Below are 25,701 nucleotides of genomic sequence, written 5' to 3'. Positions count from 1 at the left end.
TATTGGTGTCCCTAATTAAAGGGCACTACCTCAGAATAGGTGTCCTGGTGACAAAGTGTGAACACAGAGTATCATAAATAATTTGGAAGTGTGAAACTACTGATGTTCTGACTTTTTTTTTTTTTTTAAAAAGCTTTTCCCCTCTCATTTCAGCACACCCCATTCATCCTATTCTTTCTTACAAAATTAAATCCCCCAAAGAATTCAGCTCAGGCATTCCTTTCTCCAAACATCCTAATCATCAATTCAATTAGCATTTTAATTGATCCAAGCTCTCTGTGTGTCTGTGTGTGTGACTTGCAAACTGCTCTGTTACCTGCTTCCCATGTTGTCCTATTCCCTGGTCTATCTCCTCCCCAATCCATTGCACCTCCCCTGCACCCTCCTCCCTCACTCAGGCTGGGGAGGAAATGATGTGGTAATGCCTGCTTAATTACAGCTCCAGACACCCATTGGATCTTGCAGTGACTTCCTCCTTAAGCAGACAGAGCCTCTCAGTCCCAGTGTGTTTGGACAGAACTTTCTTCTCCCCCCCTCTCCAGGTCCGGTATTAGATTGCACCCCTCCTGTTCCAGTCTGTGATCAGATCTGATCTCCTTGGTGCAGTTGGGGAAGGGAGCAGGGGGAGGGAGGTCTGCTGTGCTGGGTGCAGGGGGAGGTGGTTTGCCTGGAAAATGAGAGCTGTTGGGGGAAACCTTGTCCTCATCAGCTGCAGAGACCTTCTCTGATTGTCCAGACCTCCATGGCCAGCTCCGTGGATCTGTAGGAGACTACCCCCAGCCGATCCTGGAGTCAGAGGGAGAAAGAGAGTCAGCTGCAACATAGTAACATTCGCTGGAGGTAAGCTACATTGCATGGGAAGCTGCAGGAAGGGAGATCTGTTTCTCTTTACTGCTGTGTGTGTGTGTGTGTGTTTATGGGTGGGGGTGGATAATACTGGCCCAGACAGCAATCAGTAGTCCTCTGTCTGTCTAGTCTCTTACATAAACATCTCCTTAATCACTAGACCAGAGGAACCTAAGGCTTGCAGTAGCTGCTGCAGAACCTCTTGCAGTACATTTTAAATAAATAACCACAAGAATATCAGACCAAGCAGATCCTAAACTTATTGGAACTTGCAGCTGTTCTTGGTGAAGATGCACATTTAAAGTTGGGCATGCCAAGAGGTGCTGCAGCAGCAGTGGCCTTTGATGGCCTGGCCTTTGTTTGGAGACAGACCTCCTAGTTGACAGACCTGATTAAAATCACAGCATCTTCCTGGCTGTACCCTACCTACCCACAGCTCCCTGGGTCTTTTTTAAGAATATATATTATAAAAAAAATAAAAAATAATTCAGGATGCCCTATAGGTTTTTGATTTCCTGGTGGGACTCCCATTAAGGAACTGGGACAGAGCTAGACAGTGCAAATTGTCTCCGAGATCACAAAAAGCCCCTGCAAGCTGTAATACTATTCAAACACTTTGTGGGAATGGAGCCAAAGTGCCTCTTGTGAATTAACAGTCTGCTCCTAGCTATGTTTAACTGTGTGGGTGGATCTAGGTCTGTGAACTAGGCAAATATATTTTTGTTGCTGTGTTTTTTGTTTTTTTATTATTTATTTTTTTGAAGAGCTGGGTAGATTTGATGGAGGATGGAAGCTTCTCATCCATGAAATGTGATTCTTTGTAGCCTGCATTTTCCTTTTTTCATTTCCAAACAGTACTGTAAGTCTATTTCAATAAGACTGGAATGTGTGCTTCATTGACTGATGCCCACAGGCTAATCGCAGCCTACATGACATGCCAACTTTAAAATCCCACCCATTTAGCATTGTAGGTCTGTTATGGTCTGCAAGTCATGGCAATGCCTGACTCAGGAACCTCTGCTGTTACTATGCGCTTTGACAAAGCGCCTGCCAAGCTGTTGCGTTGTACACGGTCCAATGTCTGTGCACGCAAGGCTATGGAAACACTAACAAAAAAAATAAACCAACAACCTCTTCCTTAATTATGTATCAGGGCATGTTATAAACAAGTCTGCAGCATCATTCCCTCCTCTGCTATATAGAATGGATTAAAGGGATAGATCCCTCACTGTTGTCTAACTACAAGTCTCATCATGCTGAATTATGAGACTTATAGTTAAACAATAGTTAGGGCTTTACTTTTTGGCTACCCTTGGCATTTAACCTATTAAAAAGAGGGATGGTGGGGATATTTGTTTAAGTAACCCCCAAGCCCTAATCACAGGTTGTTGACATTATTATTTTAATTACTGTTGCAGCTACAGTGAGTGTGCAGGGTTTTTAATTTCACCTCCCCCTCCTTGCCCCCTTGGTGTAAATTGTGGCATTTGTTTTATCACAGTAGGCGTTTAAAAAGTGCAAAAAAAAATGCAAAGGTGATGAGGACTTTAAAGTCTCCCTTTGTCATGCACACTGGACTAAGAACGTGACTTGCACTTTCCTGTGTTGACTTGAGCATAGACATGCTGGTAGATAAAGCACTATAATAGACAGAGAGTCTGGGCCTCTCCATCTCCTGCCTTTGAAGTAATTCATTACTAGCCAAGCTGAAACCAGTGCATTAATTGATTTCAGATAAAGTTTGGCACACACTGTGCATTGTCAAATTTTCAATATAGTGACTTTGAAGGTCATGATTTAGCCAGGTGATCATTTCATGCCTTATTTATTCATTTCAAACGTAGGCGAACTCCTCTGAATATCTCGAAATATATTCCATTGATGACTAATTGTTAGAATTTTTAATCTCGGTAGTTTTTATTCTGGCTTGGAAAATACCTATGCAAAATACTGTAATTACTGCACTGTATAAATACTAATAACCCTATTTGGATTATAAAATGCAACATTATCTTATTTTTCTAAGAGGAACTTTTTATATAAAAACAAGAGAACAGTTTGCTTTGGTATCCATAATAAGTTCCATCACTACAATGTAGCGTCTCTATGTTTGTTTGTTTTTTTAACTCAACAGTAAACTGACGTGTTGCAAAATCAGTCCCAACCAAACTGATTTATTGGAAAAAATGTTATGGCTATTTTCCCAATAAGTTTGGTATCAGATCTCCACAACTCGCTGTCTTTTATTGAATTGAACTCTACAACACTGCCAGTCGTAGTCATTGCCAGTGATTATACTTTACCACAGCTTAAATCTCTCTTTTTTTTTATTGGTTCTACACAACAGAATGATGTTTGTTGTTGTCTAATAACCCAACATTATTGCCTTGAGTGACTCTTATTTTGAGGTGATGGTTTTAGACTTTTTGTTTTGTTTTTTTCAATGGAAATTACAGCCAAATTTTGTACAAGTTAAAAATAAAATGGTCAATTCTAATCGTCACTTATGGTTTATCTTGTAACTGCTACTTTTACCTTTTTTATTTAATAACAATAGTGTATTGGTGAAGCTGTCAGATTTAGCAGTACGAAAGTCTTTTCAAGCATTTACTTTATATGATCAATACATTTTAAGTATAATAAAACATATAATTTTAAATGTGTAGGCCCTTGACTTTCTGCATAACCCTCGGCTGTGCCAAATCAGTTGGCGGTTACTAAATCAAAACTGGGGCGTCATAAACCAGCCCAGAACTAGTGGAAGTCAGTTGGCAGAGTGCGCTCAGTTGATGCTTGCTGTCAATGAATGGCGACTGGATTGGCTCCTAGCTTCTGCAAGTTAAGATATGTCACGAAACATTGGAACCGCGACACAGGTCAGACGACAAACCATTTGCCCATTACTGGGGAATGGAGCCAAGGTACTTCTCACATCATAACCAACACAGTGACTTGGAGTAAACTTTGTTATTGTATAAAGAGAAGTTGCTGATCCTGTAGTTTAATCATTCAACACCATTCTGGGGTCCTGAGGTCTGGACAGAAGACCAACCATTTGAAAGTTTGAGTGTACGTGTATATGTGGAATAATGAGGAAAAAGTGACTCTTTGAACTCATTTGCATATGCCCACCCAGCACCCCTTGCGGTAGTAACATCCCTGCAAATGTGAGATTTCTGTGGGAAAAGAAAGTCTTCTGACCTGGCTGGTGTGTAGATCTGGGTTTAACAATGTACTGACTATATGTATTTATGATTGTTATTATAGGATACCTGTAGTCAGGGACGTTTTAGCCACGAGGCAAACAAGGCATTTGCCTTGGGCGGCATTTTCCAGGGGGCGGCAAAAAAACGCCGCCCCCAAATGCCCAGGGCAAATGCCTTGTTAGCCTTGCGGCTAACTTACAAGCCGTCTGGGCGGGCGATCTGCTGGGCGGCGCTGGCGGGCGGCTGGCGAGGAAGCACTTCCCCTGAGCTGTCTGCTCAGCTCCCTCGCGCGCCGCAGAGTGAGGCTGGGAGCCAGAATATGACATCATCTTCCGGCTCCCATCCTCACTTTGCGGCGCCCGAGGGAGCTGAGCAGACAGCTCAGGGGAAGTGCTCCCTCGCCAGCCGCCCGCCAGTGCCGACTGGCAGCCCCACTAGACCCCAGGGAGATAGAGCCCCCCCCCAGCATTCCCAAAGGTAAGGAGGCTGGGGGGGGGGGGTTAAATAAAAAAAATGTGTGTGTGTGTGTGTGTGTGTGTGTGTGTGTGTGTCTGTCAGTGTGTGTATTTAGAAGGCGGGGTGGGGGTGGCACGGGAGGGGGCGCCTGAGTTTTGTCCTGCCTAGGGCAGCACAAAACCAGGATACACCACTGCCTGTAGTCCCTTTTTTCTTAGTCTTTTGATCGAGCATAAGATTTCATCTATACATTGTGTTAGCAGTTTTGCTAGCAAATCTATAGAATGGGGGGAAAAAAACAATTTAAAGATTAGGTTTTGTCTGAGCTCTACCGAGGCCTTGACTGACCAGGGAGAGCAGAAAAGACCTCCCACATGAAGTACTTCTGCTTTCCCAAGCAACGCAAACCAACGTACACAACGCAGCAGTTGCTATGGAAATTCCCAGGCTTCCGCTTCTGGCTCTAGCTAGAGAGTATAGGAACAGAGTGATGTGACGTCGCTCCATTCTGATGCCGCCACATTGGCAACAAAGCCGGTGTCACAGAGGAGGTGTGCTCTACTTGGGGAAGTTTTCCCAAGCAGGACAAATCAAAGAAGACCATAGGCGGAGGAAAGGGCATTCCAGAGGGCGGCCAAAAGTTGGGGCGTTACATTAAGAGTAACATCCACGAAAGCTCGAAGATGGCGTCCCTGGGACAGAGTAGAGGTGAGTGGTAATCTATATTTCACCCTGAATACATTGTGTATTTTTCTGATTATATGATGTATTCAATGTATATGGAAGCGATTTTCAGGCAAGTACATTTAAAGCACTCACATGTCCTGTAGCATTGTACACTAGGTGAATAAAATACAAGTAAGCTGCAACAGAATCCATTTCACATACATCAAGTATTTGAGGCTATAACTCATTTAAGTCTATAACGCGAGGACTATATTTCCTTATTTTGTTTTAACACTCATGCTCATAATAGGTTTTTTGTTTTTTTCTTTCATTCAAGCTATGTGAATCACATTTTACTAAACACTTTTTTCAGATGTGTTAATAAGTGTTCCTGAAGACATGAATAAATACAATTAAACTCTATCTGCATATGTTAAGAAGATTATCACTTGGGGGTTGAACAATACATACAGCCTAAGCTTCACCCATCTCCAACTAAAAGGGTTATATACCTTACCCTGAGAAGTCACACAGACATAATGAATGCAGATATGTTCTGTAATCTGCATGTCGAATGGATTAACCAACCTTTAAATTAAATTAGAGTGACTTTGTCTCCAACGCATACATATCCTCCTTTTTCTATCTTATTTGTTAATGAATAAGATGACTTCAAAATGACACAGAATTCTTCTGGCATTTTTATATGAATCAAATTAACTCCATATGCTTTTAACCTAACTTTGGGCAAGATATCCTTTGTACAATGGGAGGTTATTTGTACGTCTTTTAAAAAACTTTATCCACATGGAAAGTGTTTTTCAGGATTACTTACAAATTTTTCTAAAAAGACCCTTATTTAACTTTGAGTATATGCTTGTGAGAGAGTCACCATCGTAGAATATCTGGTTTTCTTTAAATGCAAACCTAGAGTTCTTTTATTTAGAGACTACTTTTTAATATATTTTTTGGTTCCGTTTACGTGGCTATAAATGACTTTTCTCAGGGTTCTATTCTTATATATATATATTTTTTTTTTGTTTGTTTTCTTGCGTAACGGTCCTCAAATAACAAATCTGTGTGTTTAGTTGTTGCTTTGGAAAAACGTGTGTTTTCCATTTTTAAACAAAGTGTGTGGATTTTCACTTGCCCTTTTCTGTGACTCCATCACTTCATCTAAAGCCCAATACTACCTTTTATTTTCAGCCATTGCATATACTGAATTGTAACTCCTTGTGCGGCTTATATTTGTAGGAGTTTTACAGCTGAACTTGTCAAATACAAACTTTTTTTTTTTTTGTGTTAATGGCCAAGTTTATAGTTGACCAAATCTGACTTTATAAATCAATATGATTTCATAAATTCACCTACAATCCATTTACTTGTTTATCCGGGTAAGTCACCTATTTTGGGGTATATGTTTTGTTTTCAGAGTGGACAGACTGCTTCTCTTATCTATGATGTTAAGAATTATTTGTTAGGTATATAAAATTTGGTAAAGCAGTGTGTATACTCTCCAAATCCTGCCTATTTTCTCCTACCCCCTTTAACTAACATTTTTGCAAAGAGCAATAAAATGATACCTATAAATACATGCAGTTATATCAGTTTTTGGTAGAGACGCTGATACGGTTCCATTTTTAGAGAGACTGTAAGTAAACACACAGATTTTCTATATTACTTAAAGAAACTGCCTGCTGTAAATATTGCGGTGCCAGAATTGCCCTGGTGCCCTCCCAGAATAAATACCTGGGGCTGCTGGATCGACTTCTTCTGTGCACGTGAAAGCTGCTGTGTACTAAGCTGTCTGGCTGTGATGGCAGGGCTTAGCTCAGTGGAACAAACAGACGCTCTATATGGGAGTTTCACGGTAGGAGACCACTGGAACTTACGAACTACTTACCATGTGAGGGCACCAGGGCAATCCTGGCACCATAACCACTAACCAGCCAGTGCGCTGTAGTGGTTATGGTGCTTGGAGTGTACCTTTAAAATTGGACATTACAGCTAAAGATGGGGATAGAGTAAGCCTTTTTTAGATATTTACACACTTGCTTATCTTTTATAGACTGGGAGTGACACCAGAAGTGGAAGTCTGTATCCCTTCCATTCCCTGCCCCCAGGACATACCATCACCTGTCCAAGCTATGCTTCCTATGAACTGTCTTTAGTTCCCATGTTTATGACCCATCTGCTGAATAATCATGTTTACTGTTAGACCACAGCTACTGCAATAATGCTTTTAAACAAAACTCACACCTTGAGTCATAAACACCAGTCAGACTCGTATAGTGCCAGAAGAGTGAAGGCGAGGTCCTCATTTCCCCCGAGGAGAGCAGACTTGCAAGAAATGACTCCATCAATAAGACATGGGACTCCTCTGTAACCACGTAGGATGTCACATAGTGTCTTCATCCACAACCATTTTTAACCCTTTGCTGAATTTTGATACATTATGTATAATTACCTCCAGATATGTGTTTGTGAGGTGTGAGAGCTACAATTAACTGTAGACATCCACACCTCTTTATCCTGAAACTGGGAACATGTATCTCAACTTTGTCCGTCATTGTAATCTACTGCATGCTTTGCGCTGGCGGTCAGCATAGTGAAAGATTACTTAGAAGAGGAAAAATTAAACTGTGTGTTTCGATTTCTCTCCTTCACTTTCAATGTGTGCCCTACTGTGCCTAGTCTAAACTAATTATGTTGTAATTTGCTAACTCTTTAAAGGAAACCTCCAATGGCCATTTAAAAAAAAAAAAAAAACAAGTTAGTAGATATACCGCTAATGAAAAAGGTGTGTGTGTGTGTGTGTGTTTTTTTTTTTTTTTTTTTTTCTTTGTTTTTTTCATAATTGGGAATATAGCTAAAAAAAAAAAGAGGAGCTGCAGATCAACTATTTTAAGACTTTGTAAGCCCTCCCTTATTCCCATCTCAGGCTCCTAGTCTGAGCAAGGAAATAACCAATCAGAGGCCATTGAGAAGCCTCTAATTCTGAGTAAGCTGAAGCACTTTATATGTGTAGCGTGTTCCTTTAATATAAAGTTAGAATTAAATCGAGCATCTTGTGAAAGAAAGGTTAAATGGCTTTCAAATTTTTTATTCAATGGAGTACTTTCCAGAGATGCCACAGTTCCCTTTTTAAGGATCAATGACTGCCTTCATTCTAGAAACTTAAAGAACCACTCCTGGCACCATAACAACATCATTACAACGCAGGTTTTATGGTGCAAGGAGGTACCAGGCACCGGCTTACATAAAGGTGTTAAGTTGTTCATGAGTGGTTTTAACCATAAAGCCTTCAAGCACTGCCCCTGTACTTATGCTCAACATTCAAGACTTAAATCAGGAAGTCTTGGACCTGGCTTGTCGATCTCAGCCTATCAGTAGCTCCCCACTGAGAAAAGATATAGAGATAATAAATAAAATATATATATATATAATTTCTGGAATTTATGAAAATTCTTTCTTATCCCTTCTTTGCTCAGTCACAGGACAACCCGTCTAAACTACGTTTTCAATGAAGTGTTGTTAGCCCCCTGTTTACAACCCTCCTTTTGAATAAACTCATTGGCTGTTAAAGTTGACCTATGGGAGTGCAAGAAGACTTGTGATTGCATCAATAAAAAATGGAACTCTCTGTAGCCAGACTGTTCTCAAGTCTAAGCAAAAACATAACAGAAACAACAATGAGAGAAATTCAGTAACAAAGATCAACCCAAAATACAAACAAGAAGACACATATGCGAGAAGAGAGGGACATGTACAAAACTAGCATCCACAAAACTGTCACCTGGAGTTGTTGCATTTTTTTTGGTTTGTTTGTTCCCCCCCCCTCCCCATTTTTTTTGGGTGGGGGAGAGGGGTTATCTTTCCATTGTAATGCAATTAACACATCATCCCTGTACTACGCAGTGAGGAATTTCCATAAGCTATTTTAACCCCTTAATGACACAACTTCTGGAATAAAAGGGAATCATGACGGAATATATCCGTCGTCTGTCCTTAAGGGGTTAAAGATGTTGCAGGTATGGATCAGCGGCAATACATTTTTAGAATTTTGGCATCTAGAAGGAGCAAAGACGTTAAAACTTTTTTTTTCATTTTTTTTTATCTATAGAGTAAATTTTTTTTTTTATTTTTTTTTTTATTTTATTTTTTTTAAATTTTAATGTAAAACCTCTTGAGAGCACGGATAGGTTATTGCTTAATGACCAACACATCAGGTTTGTAATGGAATATCTTTTTACTCTCTTCATACAAGTTTGGGTTTTATGGCGGATGCTCCCCGAGGTCCGCTTCATCTTACTCTGCTGTCCCTAGTGCAGTAAAAAGGATTCATTCCACAACAGGAAAGGATGTGTGAACCCACTCAGCTCATAAAAACGAGGGAAAAAAAGTCGCAGGAATTCTACATTGAAACATGTCAGCATTTTGGACTTCTGCCTGGAAACTATTACAAATGGAGTCTTGTGGGTTTTCTTTCCCCTTTAGTTTATAAGGTAGAAAAGAGTAGAAGGTATTTTGTATGTGCTGTAAGATGTACGTGGTTTAGTTATCTGTATCTTCTGTCGATGGGAACATTCTAATACGCTCATAGGATTCTAGAAAACGGCAATGACTGGGGTGCGTGTGTGTGTGTGTTTGTACATTTTTATAATTTTCTTATTGCTAAGTATGATTCTCACATCAAGGGCCGTTTTTGGCTTTTTATTCTTTGGGCACATTGTATAGTAAGATGCTGTAAAGATTTGGCGAAACTTATGCTGGTACTTAAATTGAGTATATTATGTGCGCCATGATGACTGTTTAATAACCATGGACAGCATTATTGTTAAACGGTTAATTTTTAATACAGTTTTCAGAAAGCCCTTTTTAATTTTTTACAGTAACATTTGAAGGTTTTTTGTTTTTTTTAGAAATATATTTCCACTATTTGGTATAACCTAGTTACATTCACTTTGTACAGATTGTTTTGATGGTAGATTAACGTTTTGCTTTCTTAGCCATCTATGTTGAGTTGCATTCCTGACATTTCCACTTTGCTGAGATTAGGTAATGATTTCATTTCCAAGTTCCTACACATGGATTTTTGAGCTGCCTTTTCCAAACTCCATTGGGGTAATTTTATAATTTTATTCTTTATTTTTTTACGTCTGGAATCTTTAATTAGAAAACGTTAACTATTTTTGTCTTGTGGTGTGTGTTTTTTATTTTATTTTTTTAGTTTAGTTTAATTTCTAGAAACTGAGATTAGTGTTTTTTGGGTTTTTTTGTCTTGTTTTTTTGTATAAGGTGCTACTGACACATCAAGCTTTTTAAAATTGCGTTGAGGACACTTTAAAGCATATCCTGGCAAAGTGTTGTGGACACGTGTGTAGTGGCACTGATTTCTAGGAAGTGATTTTCCTGAGTGCAACTATAAAAAAATCTTACAGTAGGGACAAAAATCAAAGCCCGCGTGTTTGGCTGAAATTGTAATTTGTGTTAATGGCAATTATTTTCAGACCTGCATTGTGAGCAGTTTTCTGTCTCCCTGGCCCACAAAGCATTAATGGTAAGGCGTGAGACTTGATGATTTAATAAACTAAAAGCCGTTTATATCCGCATAAATATCTGTCTGCATTTTCTTTCCCCAGACTTTACATTATACTAAATGCTTCATCAAAAAAATGTAAGGATGAGTGTTGTGAAGATAAGATTAGTAATCTCAAAGAGATGTGAAAGGACTATTAATTGTCCTCCCCTGTCGATAAGGGTCAAGGTGTAAGTTTGACGTAAATTGCTTCTGTTTTGTCCATCATGCTCAGTATTATTTGAACAGAATTAAGCCTCCTGACATGAGCCTACATAGACTTCACAAGGCAGGATATGTGTATTTAGTCTTGAATCTTTACAACGTCCCAGTACCATGCACAACATTGTTCACATTAGATTTATGGTAGACATGCACATGTCAGGTTGGATTTAAGTGTTTGTATGTATATCTAATATATATTATAGTTTAATTTGTTTTAATGCATCATATAAATTATGCTTAAGGTAAAAGGACACTGTAGGCACCCAGACCACTTCAGCTAATTGAAGTAGTCTGGGTGCTGTGTCCCTATTGCACTTAGTGCTGCAATGTAAAACGTTGTACTTCCAGAGAATGTTTGCATTGCATCTCTAAGTCTGCCCTCTGTGGCGGTCTACCAGACAGCCACTGGGAGCACTTCTGGAATCTAAACTGACTTTTGGTCCGTTATCTGACGCTGGACGTCCTCACGGACCTCCAGCGTCAGATTTCCCCCATAGGAAAGCATTGAATAATGCCTTCCTATGGGTTGGTCTCATGCATGCGCTGCCATTGCCGCGCATGCGCCTTAGGTCTCCCCCGCCGGCTGATGTTGGCGGGGGAGAAGCGTGGGTGGGGCCTGACCCGGGGCTGGATTCAGGTAAGTGGCTGAAGGATTTGTAACAGCTTCAGCTGCGAGGAGGGGGGCAGGGGAGGTGGGGACCAATAACCCTATAGTGCCAGGAAAACTACTTTTTTTTTTTTTTTTTTTTCCTGGCACTATAGGATCCCTTTAAATGCTCCCTTGACAATGCAAGACTTTTCATGCTACTAAAGGGCCAGGAATGTATTCAGCAACCAGGAACACCTAGTCTTTCCTTTAAAAAGAGAAAATAAATCAAAACGGTTAGTGATACATTTAAGGGTTACTTTTGGCCTACTTAGTGGTGGGATTAGTTAATGATTTATAAGGCTTCCTTGAGAGGAACATGATCATTATTTTGGCTTGAAGTAGAACTGTGAGCTCACAGAGAATTTGATTTTTAATTTGGGAATGTACGGTAGTTCATTTTTTCAGTAAGCTGGTCATTGCTAATTATGATGAGTCCAGCTTTTAGTTTCTTCTGTTCTTCCACCGTTTTGTTCCAACTTATCTCATTAGAAGGACACTATGAACAACTTAACAAAATGGTCCTTGCTAAGTGAAGGTTTATAGGCTTTACTCCACTGTGATTGGCTAACAAGTGTCAGCTATTGATACCGGAGAAACTGACGGAAGCCAAGCACAGAGAGATGGACACAGGTTTCTTCAGGAAGGAAGAGATTCTTTATTGGATCACCGATCGGGACTCAGAGGGACTAGCGTCACCAAAATACAGCAAAGTCTGAGTACTGAATACATAGAGTACATTCCTTATATAGCACTGTAGCTCCTCCCACAATTAACTACACCCACACATACCCTTAACCTATTTAATGAATAGAGTCTAAACTCATCCATCCGGTCTAACCACGTGGCTCATCTGATACAAAGGAGAGGGACGCGTAATTCCAGTTCTTACATTCCTGCACCTGGTCAGTACAGTGATGACAGTATCTTAGCTACGTGTAATTTAACTAACTGATACTACAAACACATATACATACATATGCCTTGTGGCAATCTTAGCCTGCTAAACTTGTATTTTACTGGAATTACATCACATTCCCCCCTTTGATGCCTCTGATATTTCACAATTACTTGAGGCATCACTTAACCTTGGTTTGCATATACCTCAGGTTACCATGAACCAGACCAGACTTATCTTATGATGTGAATCTTCAACATTCATCTTCTTGCATTGGTTCTCCCTGATCTAGAGCCTTATACTTATATATCGCCATTATCTGTGCAGCAGCCTTCCTCTCTGCTATACTTCCTATCAGGCTTTGCACAGACCTAACTACTAAGGGTATAAGACACGGTAGGAGTAGACACAACAGTAAAATCAGTAGGACTCCACCTACCACTGCCTTAAGCCCTCCAAACCACTCATACCAGCTACCAAACCAACTACTTGGATTGTACCCTTTCCATACCTGAGTAGGCACATGCGCTAGTTTAACCATATGGCTAGTAAGCTCAGCTATTGCTTGCCCTTCGTCATCTATTTGAAGACAGCAATTGCTCAGGTTAAACTTCCCACATACACCTCCCTCTACTGCCAAAAGGTAATCCAAGGCTAATCTATTTTGGTACACTGCTGTCCTCATCCTGGTATTATGCTTCGCTAGAAGATTGAGTGCTTGTGAGGTCTCATTAGTAATAATCTCAACCACCGCCTGTAATCTTATAATACGGTTGAGCATATAAATTGGGGTTCTATAACCAAAGGTACCATCTTCTGCCCACGTGGCTGGCCCATAGTAATCTATAATACGCTGGGGAGGCCATTCATCATCTTCCCAGGCGCCTATCTCTATGGGTCCCCTTTTCTTCCTATGATTCACATCATACACTTTAACACCTAAAGTCTCACCTGTTTCAATCGGTAACAAGAAGAAGGATGGTTTGAGCATACCCAACACACATGCCCCTTCCCAGTCCTGTGGCAGCTCCGAATAGGCTTTCTTACCACAGATCCAGTACAAATTTGCTGGGGCTCTCCAAGTAGATGTGATGGATAGATCAAACCACACATCCTTTAAATTGGCATATCTAGCAAACGGGTTAGATGGTTCTGAGACATTTGAAGCCGACCACCAAGTTGTATTTTTAGTATCATCATCATAAGCTTTTTGCCCTAGACAAGTTAATTCTCCTACAGAAGTATTATACATTATTCCTTTCCTTGCTATGCAAACATAACCTATGATGGAGGTCTTTAATCTCCACTCAGATTTACCTCTAACACTCAAATGATAATCGGCTTGTGTAGATATTAGTTGGTCAACTGCCTCAGAACCGGACATTACCTCCTTTGCTTCCCAAGGCCATTGGTCTCCCATGTTAGTACCTCCACACACATAGCAGTTGGTAACATTAAGACTACCGGCAATACTTTCAGCTAGGTCAATGAACAGGTTTTTAGCATTATGGGGGATCTTATTATCTATACTCATCTCTTCGTAAAAGGAATGGTATACTTGATGAGTCTGGGAGGATACCGTATCAGTCTCTATTCCTATAAACAATAATGTCCCAGGATCTAAACCCGTCCCGTATATTTGAAACCCAAATAAATTTCCATACTTATCTAAGAACTTGTCGGGGTTATTAATGAGTATATGGACTGGGTTGCATTCCATAGACTTACAATAAGGGCTAGTCGGCAACTTAGTCACTATCATGTCTTTGTCTACTGTCTGTCCCCAAGTTGCCCACCCCACACAAGACCAATATGGACAAAAGTTATAGTCTTTATTTGGGCATCTAGGACTCACATATTTATTTTTGCTACTGGGACAAATATATTTATCGTTAGACCCATACGTCCTCTCCCATCTAAGATCCCCACATACATTCCACGGCTTTCTACCACTCGATATCGCTTTACACGCATCAAATAGCAGAACACCCGAAGAATGTACGGATTCTAACACCGTTTTATTAATTAGGGTCCCCTGAGGATCTCCATTCCTGAGAGTCAACCAGATTGTACGAGGCTGATACTCCGGACTGAAGCACTTAGGTTCTCCTACTCTTAAATGGCACACACTATAATCTATATTTAAGTATCTACATCTCGATACATCTCCTTTACATTCGTATTGTGAATGCCAAATTAGGGTTTGGGAAATATGGTTACCTGTTCTCGTAGTCTTAATGCATACCTCACAGCTAGGAGTGTCGGTACCTCTACCTTCCTGAATATAAAAACACATATAAATAAACACAATCAAAAGCACATCTTTCGCCGTCATCCTCAGTCTTCGTCCGTGCGATGGCGCCTCAGCTTCCAGGATGTGAGGGGCTGCAGGGAATGGAGTTCTGCTCATCTTCACAGGTGTCCCTTCGAGACTTTCCTGGCTTATACACTATGTGATGGTAAGCGGACAGGCTTTATTATGGCCTTCTCACTCACACCTGTAACAATAAAATTTGTAATCCACAATAATTCCTCGTTACTCCGACTGAGTAGTGCGTTTTAACCGGATCTTGCAGGGATTCTCTGGATCTGCTGTAACTTGCCAAGAATCGACTGCTGCTGGTTTAACCCTGGAGTGATGTATCCACGGAGTCACTTCTGCTACTTTTATTGCTGTAGGGGTAGACAAGAGAACAACATAAGGACCTCTCCACTTGGGCCCTAACGGTACATTATTCCACTCTTTAATCCACACTTGATCTCCTGGATGATAACTATGAACAGGGGGATAAATATTCACAGGTAATCTATCTTGTACCCATTTCTGTACCTCCTCCATAGTCTTACCCAACTCTACAACCTGCTGCCGAGTAATTCCTTCTCCCAACTGACTCAAGTCCCCCCTTAAGTTACCAAGTACGGGAGGTGGTCGCCCATACATGATTTCAAAAGGAGAGAGGCCCATCCTTCTGGTAGGGGTACTGCGGATTCGCAATAAGGCTATAGGTAAGAGAACGTTCCACTTAAGTTGGGTTTCCTGACACATTTTAGCCAACTGGTTCTTTATAGTTCTATTCATTCTCTCTACCTTACCAGAACTCTGGGGTCTATATGCAGTATGAAGCCTCCACTTTATACCAAGCATATGAGTCAGTTGTTGTAGGCACTGATGAACAAAAGCTGGACCATTGTCCGATCCTATAGAACAGGGTAGTCCATATCGGGGTATTATTTCTCGTAGCAGGAATCTCACAACTTCTCCTGCTTTCTCTGTACGAGTAGGACATGCTTCTACCCAGCCTGAATAGGTGCACACAATTACCAGCAGGTAACGATGTCCACCCGACTTAGGCATCACTGTAAAGTCTATTTGTAGATCGGACATGGGGAGTCCCCCCATAAACTGAACTCCTGGTGGCTTTACTGGTCCTTGTCTTGCATTATTCTTAGCACACGTTACACATCTGCGTACAATGGCCTGAGTCAAGTTGGACAATCTTGGTATGTAGAAATGTTTTCTAAGAGATTCTTCCGTACTGTCTCTCCCAGAATGTGTCCCGTTGTGATAATTTTGGACAATTTCTACCGCTAGCGATGCTGGTATAACTATTCTTCCATCTTCTAGCTGATACCACTTGTTCTCCAGATACTTTCCCGGTTCAGTCTTTAACCACTCCTCTTCTTGAGCTGTATAAACTGGAGTCCATTGGGACAGTGGAGTTGGTATAAGAGCAGCTATATGCCCTACATACTCCTGTCTTCCTGATTCAGCAGCACGCTTAGCTGCACTATCTGCCATCCGATTTCCCTTGGTTACATCACCATCTCCTCTCAGATGCGCTCGACAATGTATGATACCGACTTCTTTCGGCTCCCACACTGCTTCCAATAGTTGTAGGATTTCAGCTGCGTACTTGATTTCTTTGCCTTCTGAATTCAGTAGTCCTCTTTCTTTATACAAAGCTCCGTGGGCATGAGTGGTTAAAAACGCATACTTAGAGTCCGTATAGATATTTACTCTTAAACCTTCAGCCAATTGTAACGCTCGTGTTAGTGCTATTAATTCTGCCTTTTGTGCTGATGTTCCTTTCGCCAGTGGCCGAGCTTCTATCACCTTGTCTATTGTTGTCACTGCATATCCTGCATAGCGGATCCCTTCTTTCACATAACTACTGCCGTCGGTGTAATATTGAACATCGGGGTTCTGGATGGGAAAATCACGAAGATCTGGTCTACTTGAGAATACTTCATCCATTACTTCCAAACAATCATGTTGACTTTCAGTAGGTTGTGGCAAAAGGGTAGCTGGATTTAAGGTGTTTACAGTCTCTAAATGCACTCTTGGGTTTTCACACAACATTGCTTGATACTTGGTCATACGGCTGTTACTAAACCAATGATTTCCTTTGTAATCCAACAACGTCTGTACTGCATGTGGGACTCGTACATAAAGTTCTTGACCCAGAGTGAGTTTATCGGCTTCAGCTACTAGCAGGGCGGCTGCAGCTACGGCTCTTAGACAAGGTGGAAGTCCGCTGGCCACTGCATCCAGTTGTTTAGACATGTAGGCAACAGGTCTTTGCCATGATCCCAAGTACTGTGTCAATACTCCCACAGCCATTCTTCTTTGCTCGTGTACATACAGGTAGAATGGTCGTGTGTGATCAGGTAGACCTAATGCTGGGGCACTCATCAAAGCCTTCTTCACATCTTCAAATGCCGTTTGCTGTTCTTGGGTCCATAAGAAGGGGTCGTGCTCTGTACCTTTGATAGCTGCGTACAGAGGTTTTGCTAGTATCGCATAACTGGGAATCCATATCCTACAGAAGCCTGCTGCCCCCAAGAATTCTCGCACTTGTCTTCTATTCTTGGGTATTGGTATTTGGCAGACAGCTTCTTTTCTCTCTGGCCCCATAATCCTTTGACCTTCAGAGATATGGAATCCCAGATACTTGACAGTTGGCAAACACAACTGAGCCTTCTTCCTGGACACCTTGTATCCTGCCTTCCAGAGAATATGTAGTAGATCGTGCGTTGCTTGCTGACAGATTTCTTTTGTAACTGCTGCTATCAACAAGTCATCTACATACTGTAACAATACACACTCTCCTGGGATGGACTCGAAATCCAATAGATCTTGACTTAGGGCTGAACCAAATAGGGTAGGTGAATTTTTAAACCCTTGGGGCAGTCTTGTCCAAGTCATTTGGCGTTTTGAGCCCGTTACAGCGTTCTCCCACTGGAAAGCGAAAATACATTGACTTTCTGCGGCAATTCGGAGGCAAAAGAAGGCATCTTTGAGATCTAAGACTGTGAAGTAAGTAGCCCCGCCCGGAATTAAAGCAAGCAGGTTATATGGATTGGGTACAACTGGATGTATACTAACAACCGCATCATTGACTGCTCTTAAGTCCTGCACAGGTCGATACTCATCTGTACCGGGCTTTTGAACAGGCAGCAATGGGGTGTTCCAGGGGGAAGTACAGAATTTTAGGATACCATACCGTATGAACTTATCCAGATAGGATTGGATGTTCTTCTTAGCCTTCTGCGGAATGTGATATTGTCTTAGGCTCACTGGATAAACCCCATGTTTCAGTTCAATTTTTATTGGTGGAATATTGCGGGCCAGTCCTGGTGGGTTGTTCTCTGCCCAAACTCCTGGTATGTTAAACAATGTCTCATCACTCCTAGGGTTTTGGCTAGTCAACACTGTATAAAGTCGCCACTCTTCTTCCTTTGGTACGGATAAAGTCATAATACCTGAAGGTCCATTAAACTTTAAGGATGTTGTTCCATTTGGTAGGAACGTAATCTGCGCTTGTAATTTTGATAGCATATCACGTCCCAGCAATTGGACTGGACATTCAGGCATATAAAGGAATTGGTGTTTTACTACGTGGCCTCCCAATGTACAGAGTCGACTTTTAAGAACCGGTTTTTCAGCACTTCTTCCAGTTGCTCCTATCACAGTAATAGTCCTTCCAGATGGAGGAGCAACTAGATTAGTCACCACTGAATGTTCAGCACCAGTGTCGATCATGAACGCACTCCTTTTCCCCCCTATTGATACATCGACCATAGGCTCCGCTCGACCAAGGGGGATGGAGCCCGGTCGGTATCAATAGTCCTCCATGACCGTGTCAGCCAATCCTACGAAGTCCCTACCTTCTCTATCGCGGGACCTTTGCGCTGCTGGAATATACCTATCTTCCCTCACACTTCCTCTGTTCCCATTACTCCCTCTATAACCATTACTCCCTCCGGGACCTCCTCTACCTCTCGCTCTGCCTCTAAAGTTTCCGTAGCCTGCCCTGGGTTGGTCTCTCTCGTACTGCTCTCTTTGCGGACATTCGTTCCTCCAATGCCCTTCTTCCTTGCAATACGCGCATTGATCCCTACTCAAAGGCTCCCTACTCCATCTATTATTGCCTCTATCTGGGCCCCGTTTATCTACGCCTGCGATCGCTACCGCTAGCATATCAGCCTTTTTACGCATCTTGCGCTCTTCCTCTTTCTTACTTTCTGTATCCCTGTTCATATAGACCTTATTTGCTACCTCCATTAGTTGGGTGATGGACATACCTGCAAACCCTTCTAACTTTTGTAGCTTGCGCTTAATATCTCCGTATGCTTGGCTGACAAAGGCGGAGTTAACCATTCGGGAATTGTCTGCGTCTTCCGGATTAAAGGGGGTATACAAGCGGTATGCCTCCAATAATCGGTCATAAAAGACACTGGGCGCTTCATCGCTTTTCTGGATCACCTCAACTGTCTTCGACATGTTAATGGCTTTCTTTCCTCCGGCTTTCATGCCAGCAATTATAGCGTCTCTATAGGCTCTGAGTTGAACCATATCAGCACCATTTACGTTCCAATCGGGATCAGTGTTGGGATAATGTGTTGCGGCCCATGCTGCTGGATTAGCTTGGTTCAAAGCACGGGCTCTATCCTCTAATGCTTTAATGGCTGCTTGATTTATTCTTGTCCTTTCCTCATTGTTAAATAAAGTCATTAGTAACTGCTGGCAATCAGCCCATGTCGGATTATGCGTCTGTACTATTGAGGTGAACAGATCAGTCATAGCTTGTGGTTTCTCAGTATACGAGGAATTATGGGTCTTCCAGTTTAAAAGATCGGTTGTGGTAAATGGGACATATACGAAGACTGGGTCAGCGTGTGCCATTTGACCTGCGGCATCGATATAAGCTGACCCGGGATTCAGACGAAGAGGCATCTGATAGTGTCTCAATTGTTGGGCACCGGTCAACTGTCGGGTCTGTATGGGGCTACGTGGAGGGGCGTCAGTCATGGGTTCCGGTCGGGGAGAGATAGGGTATGGGGATGTGGGAGGTCGGTTTTGGGAAAAGGTCGTAAATAAAACACTTCGAGCCGAGCTAGATGAAGCTTGACCGGAAGTCTGAAGTGGCGCCAAATCAGGATATTCGTTTCTAATGGGGGTGGATTCTGGTTCCGGAAGGGGAGATTTAGTACGAGGGGGGGTGGATCCTGTACTGGAGGAGGAAGCGGAAGTGGATGAGGGTAGTGAGGGAAGGGTTACAGGACTTCCTGTATTTGCGTCACTTCCTCTTACCGGAAAGTAAGGGGGCGGCAAAGGGATCTCGGACTCAGGGGGCGTGTCCAAAATGGGCCTAACACCAGCCCTAGTGGACGAACAAGTCCTAGCTACCATGAGGCGACACTGTTCCTCGTGGCATGTCCGGAGCCATTTTGGCGAGTCATTTACGGCCTGTCTCCAACAATCAATATAAGGAAACTGGCCGTAAAGTTCAGGCCTACCTGATACAGCCACGTGTAAGCGCTGTACCAGAGTTGGATCCAAACTGCCACGTGGCGGCCATGCCGCAACCAAAGTAGGCCACTCCCTAGTGCACAAAGTGACCAAACGTACAGGAGACATCTTTACCCCAAAATCACAAACTTTGAATCCCTTTTTAAAATTCTTAACCATACATCCTAAGGGATCCGGAATCGTTGACTGCGACGCACCCATATTTAACAGTGGAACGTCGTCGACAACGATTACTATACACGCGTACTATTCAACAGTCACACCCGTTTCCTCTGGCAACAGCACCACGTGGTACGGTTACCAAGTGAAACGTACACAATAACAATAAACACTCAGGGAATTCCCGTACACACACAGCTGTTACACCAGTCACTATATAATCAATATTATGCCCTTTGGCGTAACTATACAGTCACCCACGCTATAATTCTCTATATACGAATTACCCGTCTATAACACACCCCAGTAACATCGTCTTTTACAAATAGCGGTTACAGTACGGTTAGCATAGGTCAAAGCACAAGTTAAGGTCACAATACAATTATTAGTGGTTATGGTGTTAAACATGCAATGGACGACAATGATTAGTACTTATTATATAATGTCAGTAAATATACAGGGTTATGGTACCGTGCACTATAATACAGCAACACACTATTAACACTCTTGCTAGACGGCTGAGCTCGCGCTATCTAACAAGATATACACTTTACTAAAACAATCGTTAACACATTTACAATTCCCAACTAAACTATTGGCCAGTACCTTGAATGGACTACCTAAAACTATATACACCCGTTTTGGTTAGCCACACTGCCCAATCACCACATATATAGCGAGCTAGAGAACCGAATTTACACAGGCGCCTCTTAGTCGCACTATCAAAAGTCTAGTGGGTTCCAAATTTACACGCCTTCCCACTTAGCCCAGATAGGATGAGAACTAGCGAACCGAATTTACACAGGCGCCGCTTAGTCTCCCGGTCCCTCCGACCTAGCGAACGTAATATACACCCTAGAACGCTAGTCTAGACAAGACACCGGTGTCCGGCTAGGGCTATTTACACCAGGACCCCGCCTGACTAACCAAATCAAACGGTCTGACTAAAGAGCGTTCGATCGAGCGGTGCGCCTTCGCTCCTTCCCTCCGACAGAGGGGGCAGATACAGATTCAAAAACCCCTTTGGGCCTACCGCACAATCGGTATACCCCTAGCGGGTCCTGCCGTCTAAAACAGCAGTTATCTTACCTCCTCGTTCCTGAACCTGAGTTCACACTCATCGACGGGGACACCCCAGCACTTCTCACGTAGAGGCCGATGATCTCCTGGACAACAGACCAGTGGCGCCGAGACGAAGGGAGGTCCACGCAGAAGTTCAGGGGTGCAGCCGTAGAGAACGTGGGCAAAGATAGACCGTCTCACGCCTCTGCCTCTCAGCTACCGTTGAACGATGAGCTTCCCGGCCAATGCACCAAATGATACCGGAGAAACTGACGGAAGCCAAGCACAGAGAGATGGACACAGGTTTCTTCAGGAAGGAAGAGATTCTTTATTGGATCACCGATCGGGACTCAGAGGGACTAGCGTCACCAAAATACAGCAAAGTCTGAGTACTGAATACATAGAGTACATTCCTTATATAGCACTGTAGCTCCTCCCACAATTAACTACACCCACACATACCCTTAACCTATTTAATGAATAGAGTCTAAACTCATCCATCCGGTCTAACCACGTGGCTCATCTGATACAAAGGAGAGGGACGCGTAATTCCAGTTCTTACATTCCTGCACCTGGTCAGTACAGTGATGACAGTATCTTAGCTACGTGTAATTTAACTAACTGATACTACAAACACATATACATACATATGCCTTGTGGCAATCTTAGCCTGCTAAACTTGTATTTTACTGGAATTACATCACACTATGTCCTGGTCTGGGTAGACATTACTGCATGAAGTTGCAAATACTCTGGTGTTTAAAAAAAAATAAAAATAAAAATTCTCACTTGTTTGCAGTTGGTTTTCATGCATTGTATACAATGCACTAAAGATAATCACCAAAAGAAAATTTGGGATTACGTAACTCCTGTGTGGAGGTCCTTCTAATACTGACCCTGCATTGGCCATTTAAGAGCAGCAAAGGTATTAGTAGTAACTTTTTCCTGTAAACTAGTATTGTGTAATTTTTGTATTTCAATGTTATTAAATATTGTGCCTGAAGTGCTCCATTGTGATTACCCAAGAGGATGAATCAAGGTTGTGTTTTTGTTTTGTTTTTTTTCCTCCCTCTTCTACATTATGTTTAATTCAAAAAGCACCCATGCATTTCTGCTGTAAGTGGAGTTGTCTAGACAGAGATAGGCTTCACTGAATTAGAGGGCGCATTGTTTGTTCAGGTGATTTTTTCACATTGTAATTATTTGTTTAAATGCGAGCAAGCTTCTGTGAATACCAGTGTTTCCAGGCTGGTTTTATCTGGATATATCTGAAGCATGGCTTTCCTTCTATTGATTTCCATGATCTGTGCTGTATGATAAAAAGCTTACTTAAGTGACACTGGAGACAGCTGTCTGTTTCTGCAGAACATATCTATTCGGTTTAATGGCGCCAGATTTTTATTTTATTTTTTTTCCTTTTCTTTTTCGGTTTCCTTGCCCCTAATCTCTGTAATTGTACCTTTTTAGCAATATCTTGGTTAAATTTCTGTGCTAACAATAAGTCAAAGCTTTTTTTTTTTTTTTTTTTTTTTTTTTTAGCTTCCATGTGAATTGTAAATAGTCATGAAGTGGTTTATGTTTATATGTATTTTACATTTTGTGGAACCTGAGCCGCTCTGGTAAGATAACACGCTGTGATTGTACATTCGTTGCTCTGCTTGGGATGTGAGGCTTCGAAAAATAGCCCGCTGTGCAGTGATGCTGTTTTGATAAACAAAAGACCTCCTGAAATGGCAAACCGATCTTAAAATAATATAGATCCAGGATTCTAGTATTTCAACTTAAATTCTAATGTGTATAATATTATCATGTTTATTTATTCCTAGTATCTAGTATCTCAAATCAGTCCGCTGTTGCCTTTAAAGGGTTGTTCTTCAGCAGTTATGGAGCTTTGAATGTTGAAAAAAAGGAGGCCTAAAATTTGCCATTTTTTATTGTTGGGACTTCACGTGATAAAAACTATATAATGTACGACAGCAACTCCAAAGTTTACTCCTGTTTAGCTCTTCAGATTCCAAACCTATCGTAATATATGTTAAATGCAATATAATCTGTCAAACCCCCCCCCCCCCAAAAAAAAAAAATGCTGCAAGAAAAGTTTTCAAAAATTTGAAAAGAATAAGTTAAAACTTTATCTGTTGTTCGGAAGCTCAGTTCAATTTGCATTCAATAACAAGTTAAACATTAGCTTTCTGCGACTCAAAGTGTAGCTGTCATGGTACACACGGTTTTGTTTAATTTACTAGTAGAATTGCTTGCAAATGTATAGTTTGGGGGGGAAAAAAAGGATTTAAAAGTAGGTCCCTGTCCTACCTGTTGATACATTCTTTAGCACAGAGTTGGCATAGATCACAATGCTGAAGGATTGATTTTTAGAAAGAGAGCAAGAGAACCCTTTTTATAGGCATCTTCTTGCTTGCCGACACGAGAGCCACAGCAAATGCTTCTAACACTGGCTCAGGAGTATAAGAATGGAGTGAATGATGGGCACTAGAAACTAGGTAGGCATTATAGAGGATTGCTTTGCTTGGGGAGGTAAAATTAAAAACTCGTGTTGGAGTGGCACAGGTGGCACTATACGCAATGTGCCCAAAGAGCCTCCGCCATTATGGTGTCGGACCAAATAAAGTTGGTATCTATCTCTGTGATAAAATATATTTTCATTGCAAATAGGGTCCATTTCCGTTAAATTAAGGCTCCCTAAATAATTAAACTAATAAAACCTATGAAAGCGGTTTAATGGATGGCCCTTTGCCCTAGTACCGAAATGCGTGCTATCTTGCATGGGCGCATGTTTATTATTAACACACAGACAAACCTCTAATCTATCTGTATCAATTTTCATTTTGTTTCATTTAAGCTTCTTATTAAAAATGCATTGTTTACAGGAATTTAAGGCTTCCAAACGGGAATGGCCAAGTCAGCATTGACTGGTAGTCTTGATGGAAAATTAAAGCTAAAAATGGGTAATTGCATTCATACTATCTACGTAACCAATAAAACAATGCCATGTTCATTAGATCGAAGTCACAGATTGGCAGCGTTTTACTGCCAACTGTGGGAGACAACAGCTGCAGGGAATGACAAGTCCTTTGCTAAAAGCACTATGTTAAATAATATGTCTCTAAGACTACTTCTGTTTTGCTGGTAGCAAAATAAATCCTTGATATGAAAGCCTAATGTTGAAGCTTTTTGTGACATCTAGCCAGTGCAAAGTGGACCATTTCATTCTTCTTCATTTTTTTATTTTTATTTTTTTTTTCTCCTTGTGTTTAAAGTGGAGTAATAATATATCAAAACCACTTACATACTGAGAACTCTGCATGAACTGTGTAGATCTAAGATATTTTTATTATTTTTATTTTTTATGAAGTGCCACAAAAAATTCTGCAGCGCTGTACAATAGGTGAACTAACAAAGTAGCAACTAGACCTATCAGACGTTCAGGAACAGAAGGTGCTGGGGGCCCTTGAACACGTTTTGGTTTAACCATCTTTAGGACTAGATGTACATCAATCTATTATCATGATAATACTGACTTGCTTGTCCTGCATGAGTTTAAAGAAATATTTTAGCATTCCATTTATTTTTATTTTTTTTTTTTAAAATATTTTCTAAAATGTTAAAATTGCCCCCCCCCAAAAAAACTTTTTAATTTCACCTATAATCCAGCAGCTCACAGCTTCTATTCTTTCTCTTGCAAGATCTTCAATTGTGATGATTTTGGTCCAGTTACATGCTGCTTTATAGAGAGGGATTCCTATTGTGCATGTGTAATAAATTGCTCCACTCCGCCAGTTGTTGTTGTTGTTGTTGTTGTATTTATATAGCACCAGCTTATTCCGCAGCGCTTTACAATAACCGTTGGATGTCTCTTATAGAGAAGCACAAAATCCAATGCTTCTCTACAAAACATTAACAATGGTTGGCATGGTGTACTGAAAATGTTTGATATTTGAACATTTTCATAAGGAAGTGGCACTCAGTCTAATTTATTTATTTTTGAAATGGGAATATTTGCATTGCCAAAGAAAAGGAACAGTTGTATGCACCAAAATTGGTTCATTATAATGAATTCGTTTTGAAGTTGTTTTGATTTTATTGTGTGTGTGTGTGTGTGTGTAATCAATTTTTTTTTTTTTTTTT

The 25,701-nt window shown here is 41.3% G+C and overlaps 1 protein-coding gene across 1 annotated transcript in view; it reads left to right on the top strand.

The window, feature by feature from the left end:
• Positions 1-385: 385 nt before the first annotated feature.
• Positions 386-25,701, top strand: part of ACVR1 (activin A receptor type 1) — a 72,853-nt gene continuing 47,537 nt past the window's right edge. Inside the window, exon 1 of the mRNA XM_063429633.1 lies at positions 386-840. The gene's annotated coding sequence lies outside the window, so the exon portion shown is untranslated. The remainder of the gene's footprint in view (positions 841-25,701) is intronic.

The sequence above is a fragment of the Pelobates fuscus genome, chromosome 8, assembly GCF_036172605.1.
Source record: "Pelobates fuscus isolate aPelFus1 chromosome 8, aPelFus1.pri, whole genome shotgun sequence".
Lineage (NCBI taxonomy): Eukaryota > Metazoa > Chordata > Amphibia > Anura > Pelobatidae > Pelobates > Pelobates fuscus.
Note: the sequence above shows the minus strand (reverse complement) of the source record. Positions and strands in the feature narration are given on the sequence as shown.